General features: G+C 39.2%; 1 protein-coding gene across 2 annotated transcripts in view; it reads right to left on the bottom strand.

Moving 5' to 3' along the window:
• The window catches only part of PTPN21 (protein tyrosine phosphatase non-receptor type 21), a 69,026-nt gene that overhangs the window by 38,654 nt on the left and 17,061 nt on the right, over positions 1–13,311 (bottom strand). The gene's annotated exons all lie outside the window — the stretch shown is intronic.

Here is a 13,311-nt window from a genome sequence, read left to right as displayed (position 1 = left end):
ACCTGGGACCTTTCAGTCCGCAGACCGACACTCTACCACTGAGCCAAACTGGTTTCGGCACTTTTTTTTTTTAATATGTTTTTATTGATTTTTTATAGAGAGGAAGGGAGAGGAATAGTGAGTTAGAAACATGGATCTGATGCCTCCTGCACCCCCATACTGGGGATGTGCCTGCAACCACAGTGCATGCCCTTGACCTGAATCGATCCAGGGACCTTTCAGTCCGCAGGCCGAAGCTCTATCCACTGAGCCAAACCGGTTTTGGCTATTTTAATTGCTCTAACCCATGACCCGAGACCAAGAGACAGCAATTTCTATTGTTTCACTGCTCAGAAAGGGACAATAGCGAAACCTGAAAGGAGGGAGGGGAGGGAGAGAGAGAGAGAGAGAGACAAGAACTACCTATAGGTAGGTACTCGTATTCTGGGAGAAAAAGGTGAGAAGTCAATTACTCTTGCAGACTATTTCTTCACCCCTGCACCAAAAGAGTGCCTTCATGGCCTAGACAGCAGAAGGTAATGGGTGCTATGAAATTTTACAGACAGTTTTTAACAAAAACGATATGCTAAAAAATATTGAAAAACTAAATTTTATTATAATTAATATTTTATAATAAACATAACTGGGGCTCTACCTAGTAGAATTCTTTTTCTTCTTTTATGTTTTTATTGATTTCAGAGAGAGGAAGAGAGAGATAGAAACTTCGACACCCGGGCTTGGGCCCCGACTGGGAATCAAACTGACAACCTTATAGTGATGGGAAGATGCTCAACCAGCTAAGCCACACACCGGCTAGGCCAGGCTGTAGAATTCTGAAGAGATAATGTTCATCCATTCTTTCACTACTCTCAAATTTGGCTTCTATAAATAAACACATCTCTGTAAATATTCTAAATTCTAATAATACTATTATAATACAGTTGCATAACTGCAACTCCTCTTTGTCTCCAAAAGCTTATTAGAGACAAACGTAAAGCAACTGTAGGCCATGGAAGTAAAATATCTATTTCTCTCTCTCTTTCTCTCTCTCTCTCTCTCTCTCTCTCTCTCACACACACACACACACACACACACACAAAGTTATAACTAAAGCAGTAAAATAACTTATAATTTTAAGTTATTTAAGTTACACACAGGTTTGTTGTGTGCTTTTAAATGCCCAGACATTTAGATCTCACTTGCTGTGTAAGGAAGCTGTTCAGGTAAATCAATACTAGCCCTGGGCCTGGTCAACCTGAAAGGGCATTAATGCACTTAAGGGTTGAAAGGACAGCCTCTGGCCACTGCTAATATTTACTCCTTCCCAATCAATTTACCGTCAAGGTCATTACAAAACTAGCGGCTTTGTCCCAGGCTCTACAGAAACACTACCAAATAGAGCCTTCTACGATGATGAAAATATTCTCTACCTGCACTCTCCAATACAGCAGCCACTAGCCACACGTGGCTACTGAGCACTGGGAATGTGGCTAGTGCAGCTGAGGAACTGAATTTTTTAATGCTATTTAATTTTTGATGCAAAAATACTTTATTAAATTTTATTTTTCAAGAGCATTGAAAAAAACCCATATCCAACATCATACTCAACAATGAAAAACTGAAACCTTTCTCCCTAAGATCAGGAACAAGACAAGTATGTTCATGTTCACCACTGCTATTCAACACTGTACTGGGAATTCTCTCCAAGTAAGAAAATGAAATAAAGGCATCCAAACTGGAAAGAAGTAAAACTATCTCTATACACTGGAGACATGATCCTGTATTATTAAAAATATATATATCATGCTAGCCGTGTGGCTTCAGTTGGTGGTAGCCAATTCGATTCCTGGTTATGGCAGGTGCCTGCATTGGAGGTTCAATACAGGAGGCAGCAGATTGATGTTTTCCTCTCTCCATCTGCCTTCTCTTTCTCTAAAAAAAATAAATCAATAAAAACATATTTTTTTAAAAATCCCAAAGATGTCCTCACCAAAACAAAACTACTAGAGCTAATAAATTCAGCAAAATTGCAGGGTAGAAGATCTCCAAGCAAAGATCAGTATAAATTCTATACACCAGGGATGAAAATTTCAAAAAGAAAATGAAGAAAGTATAAACATCTAGAAATAAATTTAACCATAGAGGTGAAAAGGCTTCTGTACTGAACAATACAAAACAATGCTGAAAGAAATTAAATTAAAAGATATACCATGTAAATGGATTGAACACTTAATATTGATAAGATGGCAAGATTCTCCAAAGTGATCTACAGATTCAAATGCAATCCATATCAAAATGCCAATAGCCATTTTCACAGAAATGGGAAAGCCAATTCTCAAATACATATGGAATAGCCAAAACAATATTAAAAAAGAACAAAATTGGAGGACTCACAATTTCTGATTTAAAAACTTACTACAAAGCTACCTTAATCAGAACAGTAAGGTATTGGTATAAGAAGAGACTTATTATAGAATGGAGTCTAGAAATGAAGCCACACATCTATGGTCAACTGATTAGACAAGAGTGCCAAGACCCTTCAGAGGAGAAAGAACAGTCTCTTCAACAGTCTAGATTTAAACAGTGGTTAGCAAACTCATTAGTCAGCAGAGCCAAATATCAACAGTACAACGATTGAAATTCCTTTTGAGAGCCAAATATTTTAAACTTAAACTTCTTCTAACGCCACTTCTTCAAAATGGACTTGCCCAGGCCATGGTATTTTGTGGAAGAGCCACACTCTGCCAACCACGGATCTAAGAAAACTAAAGTCATGCCCCTACACTTCTCACCATGTATTAAAAGTAACTCATACTGGTTCAACAACCTAAAGATAAGAACTATAAATTCTTTAGCAGAAAACATAGAGGTAAATCTTCATGACTTTAAAATAGATTCTTAGATAATGACACACAGGAAAATGAGCAACAAAGGAAAAAAACATACATTTCACTTCATCAAAATTAAAAACTATGTGCATCAAAGGACCAAATCAAGAAAGTAAAAAAGGCAAACTATATAGAAAGAGAGAAGAAATCCTCAAATCACATATCCAGTATCTAGAATATATAAAGAACTCTTACACAACAACAAAAAAACAACTCAATTTTATTTTTTTAAATATATTTTTATTGATATTTTAGAGAGAAAGGGAGAGGGATAGTTAGAAACATCGATTAGCTGCCTCTTGCACACCCCCTACTGGGATGTGCCTGCAACAAAGGTACATGCCCTGGATGGAATCGAACCTGGGACCTTTCAGTCCACAGGCCGACACTCTATCCACTGAGCCAAACCGGTTTTGGTGGCAACTCAATTTTAAAAAGGGCAAAGGTCTTGATTAGATATTCTTCCCAAAGAACATATACAAATGGCCAAACGCATATGAGACAAGCTTCCCGTCATTAGTCATTAGGCAAATACAACTCAGAACCACAATGAGGTACTGGATGTGAAGAAACTGAAACCTTTATATATTGCCAGTGGGAATGTAAAATAGTTCAGCCACAATGGAAAATAGTTTGGTGGTTCCTCAAAAGTTAAACATATTAATCATCCTATGAACCAGCAATTCCACTCCTGGATATACTACAGCCAAAAGAACTGAAAACAGGTACTCAAATACAGGTACAGGCATGCTCAGCGAAGGGCTATTTGCAATAGCCAGAAGATGGAAACAACTTAAATGTCCATCAGTAGAAGAAAGGATCAATAGATTTTGGAACATACATACAATGGGACATTATTCAGCCATAAAAAAAGCAGCACTGATACATACTACAGTGTGGATGATTTGCAAAAACATTATACTGAGAGAAAGAAGCCAGATACAAAAGATCACATATTGTATTCCATTTAAACAAAATGTTCAGAATACCGGTAGATAAATCCTGAGCAACAGAAACAGAAAGTAGACTGATGGTTTGGGGGGCGGGGGGAGAGGTAGGAAAGTAATTGATTAACGGGTACAGGTTTTTCATTCAGGGTAACAAAATGTTTTGAAACTAGATAGAGGAGGTATTGTGAATGTACTAAATCACTACATGGTTTATTTTTAAATGGTTAATTTTTTATATGAATTTCATTTCAAAAAAGATTTATTTTAAAGAACAGAAACACTGCCCTGGCTGATTTGGCTCAGTGGATAGAGCATCAGCCTGCGGATTAAAGGGTCTCGGGTTTGATTTCAGTCAAGGGCACATGCCCAGGTTGCAGGCTCGATTCCTGGTGGGGGTCCTGAGGGAGGCAGCTGATCAGTGATTCTCTTTCATCATTGATGTTTGTATCTCTCTCCCTATCCCTTCCTCTCTGAAATCAATAAAATACCTTAAACAAAAAAAAGATCAGAAACACTAAAAAAAACACACACAAAAAAAACACACACACACAACCCACTAACAACCAAAATAAAGTACAGACTTTTTTAAATTTTTAAATAAGTCAAATTTAGTGCATTTGAAACAATCAAAGGGAAAAAAAAAAATGAGCCAGAAATAAATGAGGCTAGCCGTGAGTTAATTGGATTTCCTGCTTCCTAATAACTATCTATACTTAGGTCTTCCTTTATTTAAAGTTAAGATATACCAGGAATGTTTCCCTCCCCCCAAACAACAACCTTAGTTCAGACAGGCCTCCTAGGTGCCTCACATTTTGACTCTTCCCAGTAATTACTTGGTCTGGGATAGTTTCCCAGGATCATGTGTCTTCTCTTCCTTGAATCCGAATCTTCTGGGCTGTGCATGCCCTGTAGAGTTTATGGGCTTGGTTTAGCTGCAGTTAAAATGTTCCCAGGAACCAGCCTGTAATTACTGGCTTTCAGGGGATGCCTCCACCACGCCTCTTTCCTCCCCAGGACATTCCCTAGTAAGGATCCACGGGGCTTCCCTTGCCCCACAGCCCTGTCTGCTCTCACTGATGCCCTCACTGATGCCCACGCAAGCTGACAGGCCTGTGGGAAACTCACCCCAAGAGAAGCCTCTACCTCACTGAATCTTCCAGCATCCTCCATTCTCCATTATCATTCAACAGGTTTTTGTGAAATTTCTTCACGGTGGGATACTTTTCTCTCCTATTTTGCTCTAAACAAACATATCAGTCGTCTTACTAAAGTTGCTCAAGGATTTCCTCATAAGCTGTTTAAGATTTTACTAGTTACTCTCCTAAAAATTGTATGGATAATTGTACCCGCTGTGTAAACAACAGTAAAAACAAAAGTTGGGTAGTTAAAAAAGCTGGCTTCTTTACAGGCACAACAGGGTTTTAATGAACCAACATTTACTCAGGGAACAAAGTGATTCGGTAACTGAGCTTTTTGTTCGGAAGAAAACATAGCTACAACACATGGTTGAGCTCAGGTCGGAGAAGAACGTGTCCCAAATCACAGTCACCTAAAGAGACACCATTAGGTCCAAACTCGGCCAGAATGTGAACCCTAAGCCCCAAGTCCTTTCTTGTCTAATTATTTTAAGAGCCTTGTTAGTTGTGCTATTTTTAAGGCAGAGCAGAAGGACACACACATTAGCGGGAGGGGTTTTTAAGCCACTGATGCCCTGAGTTTGATGCAGGTTAATCCCATATAAAATGGCAACTATAATTTTATCCTGGTGCTTTTCTTAGACGAGGCAGAAGTCAGCAGACGTTTCATCGGGAGCGAGAGGAGAGGAGATGGCACCCGATAAAGCCTTTCCCAGGCAGAGATCATCTAACACGGGTGGTTAACAAGTGTTAACCTAATTCAAGCCCAGCTCTTAGCTCCACACGGAGTCTGCCATAAATAATGGAGCACTGTACTTCTTCCTTTCAGCAGTGAGTGCGGTGGTCACACTGCCTCCAAGCAGACAGCATGTTGTCCTTTCCTGTTTAATTTTAATCCATTTTCTTGTGTCCTTGGTCAGGGAGTCTATTATCTGTCAAGGTGATAATATGCAATATCACTATACCCTAGCACCTATTAGGGCTCAGAAATATAACCATCAATAGTGTATCTTCATCTTCTAATTACACTGAAACCTTTATTAAACTGAAGCCCAAGTCACTGATGGCCTCACATAAGCAGATTTTGTTGCTGTTGTAAGATTTCACTTCCAGGAAACAGGGTCCAATGACAAGCCAACTTCAGGGATTTATTAAAAGAAAGTCTGTTGCATGAATGGGGATCATTATCTACATAGATGACTCATCTCTTCTCTATTTACTATCCTGAACAGTAAGATGCTATGAAGAACCCAATGACCCATCCTTCAAAAAATATATATTGTACGAACATCCTTCAAAACATATATATTGTACTTCCTAATAAAAATGGACTTAGAAAAACTCATCTATTCATTCAATGAATACGGATTGAACACCTACTATGTGTCAAACCCTTATAGGGACCAATACTGAGGAAAAGAACACACAACCCATGTCACTTACATTCCAGTAGGGAAAGAAAGACAAGCAAAATATATGGGAAGTCAGATACCAGTAAGTGCTACACAGATATATATTTAATTATAAAGTTAAAATGATACTGGCATGTTTTTAAAGACCAAGCTAGGAATAAATGCAAAATGTTATTACATTCATTTTACTGCCCCAAATGATAGAAATAACTGAGATGTTCCTGCACAGTTCCCATACAAAAGCTAACATGCTCCATCTTGTACCAACCACATAAAAGGTCAATATGCTTAGGACCCACATAGCTGAGGGTAAGCCACACCTCCGTGTTTTAATTATTTTAGCTGTCTAGTCTGTTATATTACCGGGCCATTTCTTATATCCCATTCCAACAGAATCAGACAGATTTTTCAGATCTCTAAACTTGGGCCTTTTTGGGTTTGCTTATTAGCTTAATCCACAAATGTCAATGTTTTAGATCATTCATAACTGTTCTTTTTTTTATTGATAAAAGTGAAACGACAGATAACCTCAGTCTTATTTGGCCCATACTCCAGTTTTAAAATTTCAATTAACTCACAGGAAAAAATTTGTTTCATTTTTTTCTAAATTCAAGTCTTAGTTATTCTTTTTATCTTAGTCTGTCATAGGTATTGAGCAGTGTGAGCATTATGCTTAGAAGTGGTAACTACACAATGTAAAAATGAAAAGAGCTGAAATGAATATATGTAGGAATAGCTGCTTATTTTTCTGACATTCACTTTTGCCAGGTCAAAATTATAGCTGTTTCATGTGACTCAGAAAGTGGTAACCATGAAGGACCACAAAGAGATATAGGGATTAGAAAGAGGATAAATCCATTTTAAATGAATATGGGCCTTAATTCATTTTAAGAAAGAATCTAGTCAAAGTTAATTTCTATTGCCTGAAAGAATATTACCCAACATATTTTCCATTGCCCTAAAAAAAAAAAAAAAAAAAAAAAAAATACAGTCGCTTCACTGTTCTTAAATTAGTATTGCCATGAAAGATCTCAAGGTTATAAAATCAAGTAAATTATTTTTGTGGTTAAAATACTAAACAGATACACATGAAGAAACTCCTAGATTTCTGTTACTAAAAGCTACACTGTTTTCTTCATTAATCAACGCTTGCAAATAATGGTTTCATCGTACATGAAGTAATTCTTCTCTCCACATTCCAGTTACAGTAAACACTTCTTCCATGTACACAAATGTTCCAAGAAAACAGTAAAATTCTTTCCTTTTTTAATACAAAAAGGCTATTATCCCTTTCTTATTGACGATAGAAAGTTCCATTTAACAAAGGGCACACTTACAGCTTTAATGAATTTCCTTTTAAACTGTGTTCTCACTGACGAATAAGTCATGGATGGTACATAACTCAGAAATATACACTCAATATTTTTTAATTGTTTAAGTGCCATAATACCAGTTACATTTTATTCCAAGAGGTGCTATTTTAAAAAAAAAAATACATAAGACTAGGTATTTTCATTATAATTTAAAAGTAGAATAGTTGAACTGACCATAAATATGTATTGCTACTAAGGATAATACGAATTACCCACTATTCATTATCCTATAGCCAACTATCCTATATTCAAGGAATATAATAATAAAAGTCTTACTGGGAGGAGTGGGAGAGAAGAGACAGACAATAAAGGTTACATGACAGAATCATGACCTGCAAAAGAGGAATTAAAAATGGGAAATGTCTAGTGGCCTGGTCCCCATGCCAGGCATTCCCAGGTGGCAGCATGGAAACTCTGGTGTGAACTGCTGTAACAGGTGGGCATACCCCCATGGGCACAGCAGCTGAATCCCAGTGACCCAGCTCAGCCGGGGCAGCAGCAAGAACCGCCATGGCCTGGCTCACTAGTTCTCCCAGGTTTCCTTGTTTGGATGCACGTTGAGGCCCTAGATGCCCCCAAGTCCATCCGACAGCCGTGCAACCACTCTACTTTGGGAAATCTCTCAGAAGGGAACTCTTCTGAGGCGTATTTCATCATCCCGATGCTTCGACACCCCCAGGGAACAAGCTTACAAAAGGCTTCCTACCAACCAGCTCTGTCCCCGGCAGGTCAGGCATTCATTCCCAACCTCATCCCACTTTTGGCGGGACAGTCCCGATTTTTAACAATTTGTCCCGTCAAAAGCAGGACGTCTGGTCACCTTAGTCTTGCTGGCTAGTCATGATTCATGTCCCTTCTCAGAAATGGTTATGATGTGGTTGGTCACCGGGGAGGGCCATACAGAGATAAAGGGACTCAGAAAGAGGATTTGGGAACTATAAATGAATACGGGTCTTAATTCATTTTAAGAAAGAATCTAGTCTTAGCCTGATGTGACTTTAAAAGCATATTGTAAGCATGATAATAAACTGTACTAATGAAAGTGAATGACAACAAATATCTCAAGGATACTTAAAGCAATCTCCATCAGCTCTGGGAGGCTGCAATGTGCCAGGCTGCACGGAAGGGCCCAGCTCCATGGCAGAACAGCTGTCACGTGCCCACAGCTACAGGTCAGGAAGAAAGATGCCCATCAAGGAGCCAGAGCTACTCCTCCAGGTGTGATTCCTGCCGTGTACACCATGAGCAAGTGACTTAACACCTCCGAGCCTCAGTCTACCCTGTTATATTCTTCTCTGTAAAATACAGAAGAATATAATAGTGCCTCACTCGCAGGAATCTTGAGGATCAAAATAAGTGAAAACATTTAAAGCGCTTGGAAGTGTGTCTCATACACGGTAAGTACTCAAGTAATATTAGCTCCCACAATCATACTCTTCAAATCCCCTTAAACAGCATCAAGTTTCATATTCCATCTTCTTTCATATAGGAAATTCGACACCTAAATACTGCCTTCATGAACAGGGTTTTGTCTTTGGTAACTTTTACTTTTAAAATAAATTATTAGAAAATACCAACACTTGACCCTAACCGGTTTGGCTCAGTGGATAGAGTGTCGGCCTGCGGACTGAAAGCTTCCAGGTTCGATTCGGTCAAGGGCGTGTACCTTGGTTGCAGGCACATCCCCAGTAGGGGGTGTGTGCAGGAGGCAGCTGATCGATGTTTCTCTCTCCTCGATGTTTCTAATTCTCTATCCCTCTCCTTTTCTCTCTGTAAAAATCAATAAAATATAAATCAATAAAATATATATATTTTTAAAGAAAATACCAATGCTTGGATTGTTGTTGTTGTTGTTTTGTTTTGTTTTTGTTTTTTAAGGAAAATAGCAAAGGCTCGAAGGAAAAGTAATGTGTTGTTGAAAAATGCCAAGCCTGCAGCTGGAGGACCTGCATCCTGGTTGGGCTGTCACTGACTACCTCACAGCCAGGCAGGGGGGCGCAGTAGTGTACAGTGAAATCTATGTCCCAGTAGTGGGTGACAGATGTTCTATGCATAATAATATGTAATTTCAGATACAGTCTTTATTATTAAACATGCTCTATTTCTCCTTTTTATCATGCTGTAATATAGAATCTATAAGTGTTCTTTTCATAAAATAGCCATTCAAACATAAATTTGACTTCAAATTAGGTGCCAGTAATAAAAATACAGACAAGTCAAATATGCACTTGTCTAAATATTATGTGTAAGTGCAAACTATGGGTGGATAGGGGTATTCTCTAGATAATTCATACCAATTTCTGGGACAAAGAGAGAGGATGTTACACCAAATATCTTAATTCTAAGTGATGTAACTGATTTAATTGGCTAACAATAATAATACCTTCTCTAGAAGGAGACTAGACTTCGGGTGATACATAGATATTGTATTATAAAGTTTTATGCCTGAAATTTATATAATGTTACTAACCAATGTTACCTCAATAAATGTAATTAAACATTTTTTAAATAACACCAAGTCACTTTTCTTCAATCCATTTTTTTCTCAGTAAATTATTCTAACTAAAGAACAAATATACATGATGTAAAAGAAAATGGAAATAGCTAAAGAAAAATAATTTTGCACACATACAAAAAACTGACTTAACAGTTGACAAGTGTCTTGCGCCAGAACCTCCCTTTGGTCTGGACACGCCCCTTTGGTCCACTCCATCAGCGAGATGGAGGGAGGAGGAAGGAAGTCGATCACACTCAGGGTTAAATTAGACATCCAACAAAGCAGCTAGTATAGCACTTGGCATAGGGTCAGTACCAATAATTAGCTATCATTCTGATTACCACATGTAACCATATCACATATGAAAGAAACAAAATCCATGGTTTCCTTGGGCACACAGGTGGTGCAGGGATTTCAATCCAAGTTCATCTGGCACCCAAACTCTATCTTGTTGCCTACAAAACCCGCTTTTGAATTCAATCAGTTGAATTCAATCTGCTGACAATTCACTTGCCATTAAAAGTAGTTTGTCAAGCCAAAGTCTGATCCATCTAAACAATTGTAACAGGACTGAGCAAAGACAAGTTATTTTATATCCACAAATAAAATGAGTTGCTGCCACCAAGCACAAAGTTACGTGTATATTTTCTTACCCCGCTCAGTTTAAGCTTGCTCAAAATGGCACAATTACTGAGCCCTATTCATAAATCTAAATGCTGCACACCTTTTAGCAAGCTTACAGAAAGTACCACAACCCTCAACAGAAAAGTTATTTCCACTACATGCTGCTACTACTCATATATAAAATTTGTACATGCATAGTTTCTTCTAGTGAAATTAGCATTTTAAGCTAATCCTTAACATTTTTAAATTGACTTAGATATCCTATCAGTTCATTAAATGCTAAATCTGCCAAAATCGGTTTGGCTCAGTGGATAGAGCGTCAGCCTGCAGACTGAAAGGTCCCAGGTTCAATTCCGGTCAAGGGCATGTACCTTGGTTGCGGGCACATCCCTAGTGGGGGGTGTGCAGGAGGCGGCTGATCGATGTTTCTCTCTCATTGATGTTTCTAACTATCTCCCTCTCCCTTCCTCTCTGTAAAAAATCAATAAAAAAATATATTTAAATGATAAATCTAAGTGGCATTTACTTATGAACAAACTGCTTAGAAAATCACATGGGAATATATTTGCTAAACCAGCTGTTCTGTATCAGTTTGATACGATTTCAAATCCACTTGCTTATGACAAAAGCTGAAGTTGTTTTTAAGAGTAAAGTTGTTTTGATCTAAGAATGAAGTTGTTTTTATAAGTAAAGTTGTTTTGATATAAGAATGAGTTGCCCTGGCCATGGGTTCTGGGTTCAATTGCCAGTCAGGGCACATACAAGAAACAAACCAATAAGTGTATAAATAAGTGGAGCAAAAAAATCAATGTCTCTCTCTCTCTCTCTCTCTCTCTCTCTCTCTCTCTCTCTCTCTCTCTCTCTCCCTCCCTCCCTCCCTCCCTCCCTCCCTCTCTCTCTCATCAATGTAAAAAAAAAAATTTTTTTTAAGTGAGGTGATTTGTGAGGATGCCATATCTCACTTGTGTGGTTGATAAGCACTCGGTAGCTCAGCTGCTGAGGGACTCCACTGGGGCTTATCGATAAGCATATATGAAGAGGCGAAACCAGTGTGGCTCAGTGGATAGAGCGTCGGCCTGCGGACTGAAGGGTCCCAGGTTTGGTTCCGGTCAAGGGCATGTGCCTTGGTTGCGGGCACATCCTCAATGGGGGGTGTGCAAGAGGCAGCTGATCGATGTCTCTCTCTCATCGATGTTTCTTAATTCCCTATCCCTCTCCCTTCCTCTCTGTAAAAAATCAATAAAATATATATTTTTTTAAAAAAAAGGAATATATGAAGAAACAACTGTGGCAGGAGTCATTTAGATGGTAAATACCCAGACTTTGTGAGGGCTATGTGAGAATGTTTGGTCTGGGCAAGGCTACCCTTTGGCTGATCGAAATAGCTCTCCAAAGACCTGCCCTGGCAAAGGTGCCTCCTACCAGCAGTGGCAAAAGCTGTCAGGGGCCCCATGAAGAAGAACATCATGCCAGTCAACCCCACGCCTTCGTTCCCCAGCAACGTGCTCTAGCAACAAGCATGTTGTGCTGGCAACTGGGCATCAGCTCTCAGCAGCGGGCCAAGCCGAGTGCCAACTTGTAAAAGACGCACCTCCACTAAATTCAAACTTTATTCCTTTCATCTCCCCTTGCCTTGAACAATGGTGTAATTAATCTATCACTGCTTTGGAGTATGTTACAGTGTTTTTTAAAATATGTATATTCTTATTGATTTCAGAGAGGAAGGAAGAGGCAGAGAGAGATAGAAACATCAACGATGAGAGAGAATCATGGATTGGTGGCCTCCTGCACACCCCACACTGGGGGGTCGAGGCCAAAACCCAAGCATATGTCCTGACCCGGAATCAAACCATGACCTCCTGGTTCATAGGTCGATGCTAAACCACTGAGCCATGCCAGGCGGGCTATGGTATTTCTTTATCAACTTATTAAGAGGCATCATCCCACATGCTACTAGCCTGTGACTTTCCTGCAGTGAACCTGTGTTAAATAAATTGCTGACGAAGACAAACTCAGTCTTGGAGCATAATTTTGCATCCCCACCCCCAAAACTAGACACCAGCATATTATGAAGACAGTCATATGAGCAAAGGCCTTGTTCATAGGAAGGAAAGTGTCATGTTAAGGTAGGTGTGTATCTGACAAGAAGAATGAAGCATAAGTCTCAACAACTGGCCTGGAATTTGGTTAATGCCTAAGGGAAGCATGATCAGCCATTCATTCACTGAAGAGTTATCACACACCTACGGCTTGACTTCTTGGTGGGCACATACGTGCTATCTGGTGGGGAAGACAGACGTGGATCTACCGCCAGAACTGCAGTGGAATCCCACTCACAGCTCCCCCCTTTCTTCCTGGGAAGGAGTTTTGTTTTGTTTTCCCATTAATAGTAAGTTGTCCCAGGGAGGAAACGAATAACCCAAATGGCCTTTCCTGAGATCTGAATATGAAG

Source organism: Pipistrellus hanaki (genome assembly GCF_964339955.1).
Source record: "Pipistrellus hanaki genome assembly, chromosome: 1".
Taxonomy (NCBI): Eukaryota; Metazoa; Chordata; class Mammalia; order Chiroptera; family Vespertilionidae; genus Pipistrellus; species Pipistrellus hanaki.
The sequence above is the reverse complement of the archived record's forward strand: the minus strand, read 5'-3'. Positions and strand labels throughout refer to the sequence as shown.